At 51.2% G+C, this 13,452-nt stretch overlaps 1 protein-coding gene across 1 annotated transcript in view; it reads right to left on the bottom strand.

Moving 5' to 3' along the window:
* GASK1A (golgi associated kinase 1A) overlaps nucleotides 1–10,769 on the bottom strand; it is a 32,309-nt gene extending 21,540 nt beyond the window's left edge. Inside the window, exon 1 of the mRNA XM_067291434.1 lies at nucleotides 10,677–10,769. The gene's annotated coding sequence lies outside the window, so the exon portion shown is untranslated. The remainder of the gene's footprint in view (nucleotides 1–10,676) is intronic.
* Nucleotides 10,770–13,452: the final 2,683 nt, after the last annotated feature.

The raw sequence follows: 13,452 nt of genomic DNA, 5'->3' as shown, positions 1-13,452 counted from the left end.
AGATCAGGGGATGTAATCCTTGACATTTTGTTACCAAGGCACTCAAACCTTGGCAGAATTTGAAGCAGAGAAGTCTGTTTGCAATTTCTTTTCCAAGTGCACCAAATTGGCTGTGTTGATCTTGAAGGAGGAAAAAAACTTCATTATTCAGAAGTGTAAGGAACAGCCTTAGAACGAAAAGGATACAATGGAAACAAGTAGCCTACACAGTGGGACTCATCCCCATGGGCCAGTGAAGGTGCAGGGAAGGAGGTTAAAAGCAGGCATGTGCGTTTATCTGGACGGACACTGCGCACATGCATGGTGGGGAACAGGACACGGAGCAGCACTTACTCGTGCAGTGATGCATTCACTACCCACCAGACGAACCCCAAAGCTATGTGGGCAGCACAAGACACAGCCCCCGTGACCCGGGATGGCAAAATTTTCACAAAGAGTGCTGGAAAAGCACCTGGGAAACCTCCTCATGCTCCCCACTGACTCTGATACATGGCTCTCGCAGCAGCTCACTGCATGTGCCACCATGCATGGGCAACAGCAGAACACGTACCGGGGAGAGAAAGGCCAAGAATGGGTACAGCAGCCAGCTTTCCTGCAGGGCATCACTTCCACGCGGAGTGCAGACTGTGTCTTTTGTTCTTATCCAGAACTCGGCTTGGGAATGCATGGGGATTTTGACAGTAAGGCTGCAGAAATTGCAGAAAGTTGGGTCCCTTGAGCTCCCCCAGCTCGTCAGACCAGGTCACCTCACCAGGTCCAGTATGCTGCTGGGCACCCATGCAAGGACAGATAGATACGCACAGTGTGGGCATGCAGGGGCTGCCTTTCCTCCAGCCATAACCATATGAGGCATCACCACCTCCCTGAGCTTCTTGTTGAGCTGTAACTATTGAACATGCGCTTTTAGTTCAAGGTGGCAAGGAAACAAAATCGTTTCTCTCCCAGAGCGATTGTGTGAGAAGACGAGCGCAAAGAAAGCCCTGGCAGGGCCTGTCTTCTGTGAGTCAAGTGCTTAAGTGCCTTCCTATATCATTCTGCTCCTGAAAGATGGATGGCTTGCAGAGAGGGAATTTACTTAAGACAGCTATTAAATTAGGACTATCAGAAGCAAAGGTAGCCCTGGCTTGAAACCCAAGTGCTGGGCTTACAAAGCACGGGGTAACGCGCGACCATCAGGTCTGCTTACCCTGCTGGTGGGCACAGAGCCAGGCATTGCAGACCATGGCCAGGCAAGAGCACCGCTGCTCCACGGGCACTATGGAGCCTCATATGGGGGACAAGGGACAAGCCTTCACACTGTCTCATGCTCAATTAAAATGGCCACAGCTCCAGTCAGACCTTTGACTTTTTTTTATTTGGGGTTATTTTTGTGAGTGCCACCTCCAAAATGCTTTGTAAGGGGAAATGATGCCTGGTGACACTGCTGCCCAGCAGCAGCTGCATCGATCTTGGGGCTCCAGTGTGACTCAGGGAGAGTGTCTGAAGTGAACCTCCCCGTTTCCCCTGGTTACCAAGCTTCATTTCACACCCCCAAGAGGACACAGACTACGCTTCCTAGTCTCCTGTGGGATGACACTAAGCCAGAAGACGTTCTCCAGGTGCCCACCTAAAGCTCTCTGGTGTCTTGGGGGCATCCAGTCCTTGGGGACACATCTGCAGTGTGGATGCTGCCTCCTCACCACCCACCCTTTCTCCTTACGGACCCACTCCTACTGCACTACATGACTTGCTAACGTGGATGCAGCCAGTGCCTCCCGCCCCATCACCAATGGAGACTGGAAAGACTGCTCATCTATTTGTATGGGGCACAAAACCAGGTAAACATCTGGTCCCACGACCCCTAGCTTGCATGGTGAGGCTCCCCCTGAATGCAGCAATGCTGTTCAGCTCTCCAGATTTCCTCGCATGTGTGTTTGCTGGGGTGAAGCCTGGGAGCATCTCTCTGTAGCACTTTTCCAAGGGTATTTGTACGGTGAGAGTCCCAGCCAGAGACCGCAACCATACTGTATGTAGGCACTAGACAGAGAGAGTCTATAAACCTTATAAAAGGGAGTCCCAGCAAACCCAGCATCTGTTGAAGCCCAGGTGAGGGGAAACTGAGATATCATCACATGTTGTTGGTTCTTTCCTTACAGACAGTGAGCAAAATACCTCCTAGCTGGCACACAAGTCTTCCCATGAGTTTGCCCAAAACCAAACCAGAAAACAACAGAGTTGTTTGACCAGGCTGAAACTTTAAAACATGTTGTTCTTTGCTAAATTTTGGACAGTCTGCAAGGTTTCTGCCTTGAGGAGCCAACTGATAGACTAATTGCGAGACAAGCCTGTTCTGCCCTGTTGTAACACAACTCTCGAGCAACAGCATAAAAAATAGTGTTGAAACTGTCCACACTGAGCACTGACTTTAAAAAGATGGTGCCAAAGTGCTTCCCTTAACTTCTAAAATAATGTTGCCTGCACATCTTTTACTCCTTTAGCCTTTACTGTTACTGCTGCAGCATTAGGGCAGCAAACTATAAAAAACCTGAAATCCTTGAGCTTCACAGACTTTCTCTAATAATAACCTAGCATGCCATTAAGTCCATGCCCTGCTTCTGCCACCTTAAGCTTTTTGCTTCTCAGGGATGAGATTCCATTTCTTGTTTGATCCCCACCCCAGACTCAGTACTGCTGTTTCTCTGGAGGCCCCTCACGCTGGAGGTAATTCTCTGCCCAGCCGCAGGCTGTGCACTGGCTCTTCTCACACACTCCTTTATCCAAAAGACCATTTCAAACAAAATCTTCAGCCAGTGTTGGAAATAGCTCTGTGTAAGCAAGAAAATCCAAGCAAATGTACATAACAGTGCCATTTCCGTTGCACTGACTGGTACCAGTTGCCTTATAGACCAAACACATATGGGCTATTTGTGCCCCCAGAACTAAGGAGAGGATTTTATTGTGGCATTAATATGAAGAAACAATTCATGTGGTGTTGACTGGCTGAAACACGGGCTCATAAAAACCCAGTGAGCAGCCTTTGACAGTGACAGCATTAACCTGAACAATCTGCTGAGGGAGGATGGGGATGCTGCTGCCCAGTCGAGCCCTCCCCAGAGGAGCTGTGTGCCCCCGTCCTTGCAGTGTGTTTGCACAGTTGCCTCTGATCCAAAGGATTTTGCAAGAGATCCCTCCCTGAACAGAGCACAGGGGGTCAGCCAGCCAGATTTTCTCTGGAGAAAGGAAGACTTTCCCTTGGTGAGGAGGATCATATTAGAGATCATTTATGAAAACTTGACATCCATAAGTCCATGGTCCCTGATGGGATGCACCATGAACGCTGAGGGAGCTGGCAGACCTCGTTGCTAGACCACTCTCAATCGTCTTTGAAAGGCCATGGAGATCAAGAGAGGTGCCTGAGGACTGGAAGAAGGCTAATGTCACTCCAGCCTTCAAAAAGGGCAAAAAGGTGGACCCAGGGAACTACAGGCCAGTCAGCCTCACCTCAATCCCTGGAAAAATGATGGAACAGCTCATCCTGGATGCCATCTCTAAGCATGGGAAGGATAAGAAGGTGATCAGCAGTAGTCAGCATGGATTCACAAAGCAGAAATCATGCTTAATGAACCTGGTAGCCTTCTACGATGGGATGACTGGCTGGTAGACGAGGGGAGAGCAGTGGATGTTGTCTATCTTGACTTCAGCAAGGCTTTTGACGCTGTCTCCCGTAACATCCTCATAGGCAAGCTCAGGAAGTGTGGGCTAGATGAGCAGACAGCAAGGTGGACTGAGAAGTGGCTGAAAGGCAGAGCTCAGAGGGTTGTGCTCAGTGGCACAAAGTCTAGATGGAGGCCTGTAGCTAGCGGTGTCCCCCAGGGGTCAGTACTGGGTCCAGTCTTGGTCAACTTCTTCATCAGTGACCTGCATGAAGGGACAGAGTGCACCCTCAGCAAGTTTGCTGATGATACAAAACTGGGAGGAGTGGAGGATACACCAGAGGGCTGTGCTGCCATTCAGAGAGACCTGGACAGGCTGGAGAGGTGGGCAGAGAGGAACCTCATGAAGTTCAACAAAGGGAAGTGCAGGGTCCTGCACCTAGGGAGGAATAACCCCCTGCACCGGTACAGGTTGGGGGTTGACCTGCTGGAGAGCAGCTCTGCTGAGAAGGACCTGGGAGTGCTGGTGGACACCAAGTTAAGCATGAGGCAGCAATGTGCCCTTGTGGCCAAGAAGGCCAATGGTATCCTGGGCTGCATCAGGAAGAGCGTTGCCAGCAGGTCGAGGGAGGTGATTCTCCCCCTCTACTCAGCCCTGGTGAGGCCCCATCTGGAGTACTGCGTCCAGTTCTGGGCTCCCCAGTACAAGAGGGATGTGGCACTACTGGAGCAAGTCCAGCGAAGGGCTACAAAGATGATTAGGGGACTGGAGCATCTCTCTTATGAGGAAAGGCTGAGAGAGCTGGGCCTGTTTAGCCTGGAGAAGAGAAGGCTGAGAGGAGATCTTATCAACGTGTACAAGTATCTGAAGGGAGGGTGTCGAGAGGATGGGGCCAGACTCTTTTCAGTGGTGCCCAGCGACAGGACGTGAGGCAACGGGCACAAACTGAAACACAGACGCTTCCATCTGAACATGAGGAAAAACTTCTTTACTGTGAGGGTGACAGAGCACTGGGACAGGTTGCCCAGAGAGGTTGTGGAGTCTCCTTCTCTGGAGATATTCAAAACCCGCCTGGACACGATCCTGTGCAACATGCTCTAGGTGCCTGCTTGATCAGGGAGGTTGGACTAGATGATCTCCAGAGGTCCCTTCCAATCTCAACCGTTCTGTGAGTTCTTGTTGCTGTTACAGCTTGGACTCGGCAGTTCACCCAAGTCCAACAAAGAATAAGGCAGATGTTCAAGTCTGTCTTAGAATAAAGGGATTTAAGCACATGCATGGAGAAACACAGACAACTCTTGCTCTAAAACGTCCCAAATGTCCTGTTTAGTATCCTCATCAAGAAGGAGGAGGAGCGCACTGCCTTCGAGTCTGTGGGTGACACTGAGATGTGGGGTACAGCTGATACTGTCAAGGGCAAAGCTGCCACTCAGAGGGATCTGGGGAGGACAAATGACATGTCCTGCCCCTGGGACAGACTAACACCCTGCAGGGTACAGGCTGGGACTTTCTCTTCCTACAATGATAGTGTCCTTGTCCATAAATCATGTGATTTTCACTGGGAAAAATGAAAGATTTATAATTCTTCTATAATTCTCCTCACCCTTACTGCATAAATCTTTCAGCCTGCAGGAAGCTAATATTCAATTCTGTGATTGATGGAGAGGGCACTGTTCATCTCAATGCTATGTACGCTGTAACTCCAAACCCATAGATTTAATCCCAGAAGTCAGCACACTGCACTACAAAAATAAACAGTCTCCTGGACACCATACTGATTTGGCTTGAAGTAAGCAAGTTAAAAGCTTTCAAATGCCTCATCCTTCTACCCAAAGTCAGAGTCAGCATCTTCACTATGAACTCTTGCACTTAGCTAGGTTTTCTGCTTCTTAGAGACACATTTCCTGAAAGATTGCTGCTTGTCCTTCAGGAAACATCACCAAGATGCACTGGTGTGCGGGCTACACCAGAGCAAGGTGCTTCAGATGCCTGGTCAGTCCTGAAGGGGTGTCTTGAGAGCAGAGTTGCTTTCTGCCCAAATGGCAGAGCTTTAAGCACAGCCCAAGACGCAGGGGCAGTGCTGCCCACCCCATCGTGTTAGGCAGCTCCATGCAACCTTATGTGACTTGGTGGCCCACCAAGGGGTGGGTGGACCTCTGAGAGCTGCCAGTCAGGAAGGTAGGCAGATCATCCTGAGCTTACTGCTGTCCTTGTGGTTGTCTTGGATGCTGTCTAGACACAAGCTCTGGGAAGTCCATGTTTGATTTGAGTGCATCCCATTTAGGCTGCTGTGCCCATTTAGGAGCTATTTCAGAAAATGTCTCTTTCCCAAGCCAAGCAGGAGGGTGCTTATGGAGTCTACCAGATCCTGCAGCATGGTGTCAGACCAGCTCAGGGGGTTATATTGCCTCCTAGCAACCCAGCAGCAGAAGAAATGACATGTCCTACTGTCATGGTCATGGACCAAGACGGATCAAAGGGCACAGGCTACTCGTTGAAGTCGATCCCATGCCCTAATACTCTGCAATTTGGCTGATGACTGTATCTGCCTGCATGATAGCAGGGCCATGCAAGGGCTGCTTGACCTCTGCAGCAACTTGAGTGCCACACACAGATCCATTTGCAGAGGCCACCTCGCTCGTTCCTGCGCTCCTCCCCTTGTCCTGCAGGTTCTCATCAGGTTTCCCTTTACCCCTCCCCTCTTCCTAGTTTCCCTGCCGGTCTGCTGCACTCAAGTCAAGATGTTTTCAGATCACCATTCACATCTGTGTGGGTGAAAAAGCAGCAAGGGGCCCCTTCCCCAGAGCAGCACATGTGGCTTCCCTTTGTGCAACATCTGTGTCCCAGGCGGCAATTCATTTTGAACAGTACTGCCTTTGTTTGCAAGGAGCTGCAGAGGGTGCTTCGGAGGAGGGCAACAGCCTGCAGATCACATGCTGGAGTTGCTTGCCTCTAATCCCGCACACAAACAGCCTCAAAAACATCTAGTTTTCTTTTGGTGAAAAACAATATGCTTTTTTTTCCCCCCAAGACCCTTAGAAATCAGAAGTCCTGGTCCTCAGTGGTTCATTTCAAACTGTGACAAGTGACAATGCGCCATTTCTGCAGGATGCCCAAAACCCGGTAAAGTACCAAGCAATGAAGAACTTGGGAGCCATGACAGATTCCCTTCCTTGCAAAGTCCCTGGTCCTGAATAGTCTCTTTGTGCTTCCCCTGGGTTGCTCACCAACTTTAACGCAGCATCTCCAGTGGGGCTGCATTGGTTCAACTCCTTTATGCTTAACAGCAGCAAGGAGCAGAAGCGCTAGAAAGCTACTTCTCTTTTTGCAAAGCATTTTGGGCTGCATGGAACATGGGGAATAATACATTAAAATAAAATAAAATTTATTTCTTTGTTTGCTCTTGATGAGTTTGCTAATCCTTCTGATGAATTCCTGAAAAACTGCTAAGACTCTCCTAAACAGTTTGGCACCTGATCCAGTAAGGCAGTGGTTTTATTTATTTTATTTGGGGGGGGGATGCATCTTTTCTTTAGTTTGGGGAGAAGGGATTTTGATCCGCTTATATTCAGTTTTCATTTCTCACCCATGGATTAGCACCAGAAAACAGTGTTCAGTGTCCAGCAGGGGTTTGCAGAACTCACTCCAGCAGCCACCCACAGCTGAGGGGCAGCCTCAGATTCCCTTGAATGCATTTCAGCAGAGATTGCACAAGTTGGCTGATTCAGTTTCCCCTAACTTGCTTTAGGGTTTTTTTTTTCCTTCTAGAGAGCAAGAAAGTGCATTCATGGGATTCCAAAGTGTTCCAGCCGGGAAGGGAGGGCAGCAGGACAGCAGCGCCTTTCATCATTGGAGTCTTTTATTGAAAACAGACAGAATTGTCTGTACTTGCTCCACCCTGAATTTCAGAAAAGGTAACTCCATCTTCCTCAGCTTAAACCATTCCTCTACTCCTTAAAAAGGGAAAGAAATCTGCACACCACCTGGCTCTGGCTGCCTCCTGTGTCCCTCAGACCCGGTCCCAGGCAAAGCTTCACAGGAGCAACCCTTGAGCCCACCTTTCCTTCTTCTAATGAATCCCGCTGGGCAAATGAACGGAGCAAACACAGTGAGAGCACTGGTGTGGCCCTGTTCTAAGGGGGCTTTTTCTTCCAGGCAAGGTAAACAGCTGCAGGCAAACCAGAGTTACTGAATATTTGAAACAGAAGGGGTAATTAAAGCATTGGGTGTCTACGCCAGGGTATTAATAAAGTGCAATCAGTCCCTCTTCTTTATAATACCTCATACTAAGGGAATGACAGAATAGTTGGAAATTAACGTCTGGTAAAGCTTAAAACCAGAAGAAGGAAGATGTTTCTTTAATGCAGTCATCCCGTGGCACTCACTGCTCCAGGAGATCAGAGAGCCATAAAGAGCATCTGGACCGTAAAAGCAGCAGGCTGTAGCTGCGTGATCAATACTAACATTTGTGGTATTTATATGGGGAGCTGGGGGCAGTGATGTTTTCAGCCAGCAAGGACAGCCTGAAGTCCCAACGCCCACCTCCCACGGTCCCCAAAAATCACGGCAGGGCTCAGCTCCCTTTTCTGGGAGATGCACATTAGCAGCCCAGGCACACCACTAGCCTGCGCCACCAAGGCAAAGCCTGTGCTCCTGGCAGCTCTGCCGGCCCTCGCCTCATCACGCTTTTAAGGCAAACCACGTAAAATAAACACTTCTTGGATGCTGAGAGAAACCAAATGGCGGACGGCTTCCAGGTCCCTGCCCCTGTGACAATAACCATCACCAAGCCCTGCCCGAGGCCAGGGGAGCACCACGGTGCGAGTCCCTGGGGGACGGCGCCGCTACCTCCCAACCTGGCCCCAAAGCAGCTCCGTGGTGGCGGCTCCACTTTCTACAGCTGGTCCTTGGGATTTCTGAAAGAAAAAGATAGCCTGAGGATTTTACTTGGGGTTTTATTGCAAATGATGCAACAAGACAAGCCATTTAGAGCCCAGCCTGGAATTAATACTCTCGGCTGTCACTGGCCTGCCCACAGCTGAACAATGCGCAGATCGAACCCAGACTGCAGGAGGAATCAAAGCAATCAGTTCAGGAACTCGCAAAGGGGAGACAACTGCAGAACCAGACCTTCGCTTGTTAAGGAAAAATGGAAATCCAGATGAAAAATGAATAGCCTGCTCTCCCAGTGGAGACCACACCAGGCACCTGGCACATGCAATACTCTTCAAAAGGCTTCATAGTTGAGGCTCATGCAGGAAACCCTTACTGCAGGTGAAAGGCTGTTGCTAGGAGAGACGGCTTGTTTTTTGGGTGATGGAGGGGGGCTACTTCCCATCTGAAAATGGGTGCCACAACCCTCTACTTTCCCCTTTTCCCTGCTGCTGAATTTCATTAGTTAAGAAACTCACAATAGCCTGTGCAAATTGTAGGATGGAAACGATAAACTGAAACATCAGTGTGTCCCATTCCCCCTCTCTGCCGAAACAAGGTTGGCAAAGCCAAACTACTCGTTAGTACAATGAGCCTGAGGAGCCAAGGCCGATGGATGGGACACTTCGGCTCTGGGAGTCGCTCTGACTCATAACTGCACTCTCGAGGACTTGGAGATGTTCAGCCGCACAGGCAACAGCAAAGCGCTTGGTTTTGGCAGCAGCATCAGGAACCTTCTTAGCTTATTCAGCATGTGAATTTTAAATCTCTGCTTAGATGGGCAGCCATCCGCCAGGTCTCCTGCCCCGAGAGCACACGGCTGTGCTGAGTTTTTGGTCTCCTGGGGATTTGCATGCTCATCGCTTGAGCTCGCTCAAAGGACAAGTCCGCACAGCCAGGCAAGGATTTCCCACCAAGCGATGTAAAGGGGTAGGGTACTTCTGCTAGATGTCCCCCTGCCGAGTAATACTCTGTAATATTAGCTAGCTCTGATTTTAAGAGGATGGAAAACTGCCGATTCAAGGGTTTTGTTCTGGCTAGCTAGGTGGTGCAAGGGTACTCAGCCCACTCCTTCCTTAAGGTTACTAGTGCACCCCGCAAACAGGCATGCCCAGGCTTTCGGAGGTGACACAAATCCTCTGCCAGGTGCTGGGAACATCACGAGTTTTGCAAGGACCGAGATGGATGCCCTGGCAGGGCAGAGGAGGAGCCCCTGCTTTTGACGTGAAACGTGCGGCCAGCAGTGGCAGGGAGCTGCCAGGGGATCAGTCTGTGCTAGCTCAGGTTTTATGCAAAAAATCGTTGCCAGAGAACGTCCCGAACCCGAGTGCCAAAACTAAATGACATTAAACAGTAATAGGCTGCTGACAGAGGGAAACCAGCTAACTGCGGGAAACCCTGCCATTTCTCCAAGCGGGGACATTGGCCCTTGCCAAACTGTCATCTTTGTCACTTTCTGACGACCACACTATGGTTTGTGAGGACCAAACTGATACCTCTCGTGCTGTCTACGTGTGTCTCTGCTTTGCTGCCTTTGCTCCGCACTCTCTGCTTGTCTGAGGTGCTGAGAGCCGACCAGCCGCCCCTTCCCGCAGTAACCAGCCTCCTCAAGCTCGCACGCACAAGCCAGGTTCCCTGGCTGCTAACTTCCCCAAGATTGTCAAATTCATTGTTTACAATTCACTCTAACAAAATAGTTAAATATGCTTCCCCAGCTTAAATCCTCTTTGTTTAAGAGGAGTTTTGCCAGGCAAAAAGTCACAGGCGCTCTCCCTGACCGGCAGAGCTGCCTTGAGCGACAGCACTTGGAGGAACTGGGTCTCCAAGGGCCTTTACAGTGTGCTTTGCCCACCCCAGGTGCTGCAACGGATGAACCTCGACCGGAGCAGACTCGTGGCTTGCTCGCCTCTGCGCACCGCAGCCTGTGGAGCAGCTCGTGTCTCCAAGCAGGACAGCAAGCACCGGCTTGTCCCACATGGACGGCGCCTCCCAGCAGGCCCGGCACCTCTTCCCGCCAAGGGTTCGGCAGCGAAACCCGTAAATCCTACCATGCCTGGCCGTGCCCGCCGGAGCGCGCCTCCTCTTGTCCTTCAGCCACTCGCTTCACCCACCTCCCGTGGAGAACACGGCACGCGGTCCTCTCCTCTCGCCAGCGCCCAGCCCCGCGGCTCGCTGGCGGGAGCCACCTGCGGGGCTCCGACACAAAACTAGAACCCCTTATTAAAAAAAAAAAAAGAAAAAAAGCTAAAAATCCTTCAGCGCCTAACTAAGGCGCCTCCTCTCGCTGTGCTGTTGATTGCAGCCAGATGTTGTCACGCTGGGGTAACCCTCCGAACCGCCGCACCGCGCGCACCCTGGGCTCTCCGCAGTCCGCCCTCGCCGGCTCCTCGTTCCCAAGGGATCTCCTCGCTTGCCCGGCCTCGCTGGCAAGCTTTGCGGCAGGGTCCGGGGTGGGCGGGTGCCCCCGCGCCTGGCGTTTCGGCTCTTTCTGCCCCGTTTCTCCCCGACTGGACGGGCGCTGGCTGGGCGCTGGCAGGGAAGGAGGACACGCTCCAAACTTCAGCTGCGAGTTTTCAAACTGTGCAGCAGCCCAGACCCACCTCCCCATGGGGAGGGGAGAGGAGAGGCTGGGAAGGGGGGAACAGTCATTCGAAGAGTCTCTTTTTCACAATAAGAGCCCTTCGCGCTGCTTTTTTAAGCACCGAGGGCTGACTTGAGCCAGGAGACGCAGGTAGAGGGGACTGAAAAGACGAGCACCCCCCCAAGCCCTGCTCTTCACTGAGCCCCTGGTGTGGGAGAGAGCAAAGAAAAAGGCAGAGCCCCAGGGACCACGTTTGCCCTGGAAAAACCCGCAGCAACACAGAGAAAGCAAACCACGGGTCTGCTCCCGGGTGCCTGAGAAAAAGCCCTTTGACGCTTTTTAACAGTATTGCTTTTCCTTTCAACTGCGCGACAAAGCGCTGTGTCACGCCGGCACCTGGATTGGGCTGCAGCTCCGGGACAAGATTTCTCATCCAGTTAAAAGAAATTAAAATGCTAGAACTATTTTTGGGGCGTCTGGGACCTCCACTTCCGAGGTACCCGAGGACGCAGCCGGCAGCCTAGCGGGCTGGCGCCACGGGCCCGTCGCAGGTAACGCGGGAGGGCAGCGGCAGCGCCGGGGTGCAAGCTCGCCTCCTCGAGCCCCTCTCTGGTTCGCTGCGCCCATGCTGCCCCACACCGACATTTCACAGGACCCTGCAAAGCGCTAGATGTAAGCAGTGGTTTTAACATGACGCTCTGCCCAGAGCAGGCTTCGGCTAGTCCCTGAGGCTATTAATTCCTTCACGGCCCCTTGGTTCACTGAGTGCTTTTTTAATTGCTCCAGCGCATCTCCCAACACCTTTCATCGCCACTCAAAACTAAGGCTAAGAAAAGAGGTGAATTAAAGCTTACACAGACAAGCAGGGAGCCTGATGTTGGCTTCTTGGGCCCGTCAGTACCAGCTTCCCCGCCACCGCGTCTGCCCTCGCCGTGGCCGCCCGCAACAGCAGCTGTCAGCAGGGAGGCTCGGGGACCGACCCAGCCAAAAAATAACCTTCTGGGGTTCTTGCATTTATACTGCATAAGCTCTCTGAGTCCCCTGGGGTGTCCTGGGCGTTACAATTTTGGACTGGCGCGTTACGACATTTTAATTAAGGTCAGCTGCCTCTGGGACCACGTGAGGCAATGGGATCCTGCTGCCGCTTTTGGCAGGGCAGGCCAGCGCTGTTGCTGGAGTCCATAAGGGAGGGTGTAATAGGGACGGCTGAGCAGTCAAGTATGCCTCTTACACACCAATAGTTTATTGCAACATTGAGGGACGTTTCCAAGCCATTTGCCCTCTGTTTGTCATAGATTTGGCTTCCTTTTTTGCTATGATTTCAGTCTGTCACTCAGGGCTACCCCAGAGATTACTCCGGATGTAGCCCACAGCGAATTTGACTATTGGGTGTGATTTAGAGAAAGATCTATCTTTTCGCTTCACACGTTGCTGGTCACATTCGACACAGCCCGTGAAATGGCAGTGCCAAAGGTTTGAGCAATGCCTTGCTGGGATCAGCCAGACCCCACGTGCCCCTAGAAGCAGGACTGAGAGGCAGTCGGGGAGGACTTGCTATGCTCCTCAGCCACAAGCACCTATTACTATCCCGTTACTATCCTGTTACCGTATGCTCCTTCTTTCACCACTCAGGGGAAGGTTCACACATACATTTGAAAAAAGGCACTGAGCGCATACCATGCCCAAGAGACTAACCTGAGCCCGTCTGCCCACCTGTGGACCACATCCAGGTCGTGACAGGACCTCCAGCACCGGCAATCTTCTGCAGACATGCACAAGCACGGGTCGAGCCCATGGCTTTTTTGCATGCCACTGTCATCTGAATGGGTTGTTTAACACCTGTCTGAACAAAAGCAAGGTTTGGCATCTGCAAGCACACCGTGATCCACCCCAGCTTTGGGTAATCTTTCATAACCACACGTTGTCAGTATGACTAGACAGGAACATTATCAAACCCAAGCTTCGGAGACCCCAATGGCAACAGAGGTGAGAGTTAATAGGGTCCTTGGAGCAAGATGTGGAAAGAGAGGAAGGGACAGATGCTAGAGCCATTTCTGCGTACATAGGTGCTTCTTGGGTGATGACAGCAGGAAGTCTGATACACTTCTGAGAGGTGGAGGGACAGCAGAGGGTGAAAGGAGCTATCGGTGGTATTTCCGAATCTGGACTATGTGCATGTGCTCTGTGATTCATTGGTGTTATCTCATTTTGGGAGCATTTGCTTTCATCTCCTTTTCTTAATTTTGCAATGATTCAATTTATATGCAATTTTCTGTCAAAATGATTCCTGTTGGTGCAATGGCATT

Source organism: Apteryx mantelli, chromosome 2, assembly GCF_036417845.1.
Source record: "Apteryx mantelli isolate bAptMan1 chromosome 2, bAptMan1.hap1, whole genome shotgun sequence".
Taxonomy (NCBI): Eukaryota; Metazoa; Chordata; class Aves; order Apterygiformes; family Apterygidae; genus Apteryx; species Apteryx mantelli.
This window is presented reverse-complemented; position numbering and strand designations above follow the sequence as displayed.